Here is a 1,127-nt window from a genome sequence, read left to right as displayed (position 1 = left end):
AGGTTCAAGGGATTCTCCTGCCTCAGCCTCCCGAGTAGCTGGGACTACAAGCGTGTGCCACCACGCCTGGCCAATTTTTTGTATTTTTAGTGGAGATGGGGTTTCACGGTGTTAGCCAGCATGGTCTCAATCTCCTGACCTCATGATCCACCCACCATGGTGCTGGAATTACAGGCATGAGCCACCGCGCCTGGCCTAATAGGATGTTTTTCAGAAGTGCATATGTTTAATAAGATACCACAGGGCAACAAAGAAGGAGGAAGATGTGGCTCCTGCCCACAGGAATTTGCATTCTAATTAGATTATGACAGTATAGGCCTGATTCTCTTTCAGATATGCCAGTTCATGTGCATTTTCCATTTTAGATTTCTGAAACAGAAACTTCTTGTTCTTTAAATTAAGTTCTTGTTCTTCACAAGTTGTTTTATACTAAGGAAAAAAACAAAACATTGGTTTCAGATCTCCCCAGCGATGAGAGTACTGCATTATATGAAGAAATAGAAAGAAAAAAGGAGCTTGCCTGCACCTTTAACCTTTAGACCAGGGTTTCTCAACTTTGGCCCTATTGTCATTTGGGACAGGATGGTCCTTTCTTGTGGGAGCCCATCCTGTGCATTGTAGGATGTTTAGCAGCATCCCTGGCCTTTATCCACTAGATGTCACTAGCACTCCCCCAGTTTTGCCATCCAAAAATGTCTCCAGACATTGCCAAATGTTTTTAGGGGACTGAATTGCTCTCTCTCTTGAAAACCACCTATTTAGGCACTGTCAGGAGAGGTCTTCGTCTGTATTGCTGGAACACTTTTATAAATAAAACAAAACACCAAGGTTAGGATATTGACTTCCAGCCAGGCGCAGTGGCTCACACCTGTAATCCCAGCACTTTGGGAGGCCGATGTGAGTATATCACTTGAGGCCAGGAGTTGAAGACCAGCCTGGCCAACATGGCAAAACCCCATCTCTATTAAAAATACACAAAAGGCAGCTGTGTGTGGTGGCACGCACCTGTAATCCCAGTTACTCGGAAGGCTGAGGCAGAAGAATTGCTTGAACCTAGGAGGTGGAGGTTGCAGTGAGCTGAGATCACGCCACTGCACTCCAGCCTGGGAGACAGAGTGAGACTCCAT

At 45.7% G+C, this 1,127-nt stretch overlaps 1 protein-coding gene across 2 annotated transcripts in view; it reads left to right on the top strand.

Moving 5' to 3' along the window:
• LOC108296712 (carbonic anhydrase 5B, mitochondrial) overlaps positions 1–1,127 on the top strand; it is a 40,977-nt gene that overhangs the window by 13,655 nt on the left and 26,195 nt on the right. The window lies entirely within an intron of this gene.

This window comes from Cebus imitator, unplaced genomic scaffold (genome assembly GCF_001604975.1).
Source record: "Cebus imitator isolate Cc_AM_T3 unplaced genomic scaffold, Cebus_imitator-1.0 Scaffold733, whole genome shotgun sequence".
Classification (NCBI taxonomy): Eukaryota; Metazoa; Chordata; class Mammalia; order Primates; family Cebidae; genus Cebus; species Cebus imitator.
This window is presented reverse-complemented; position numbering and strand designations above follow the sequence as displayed.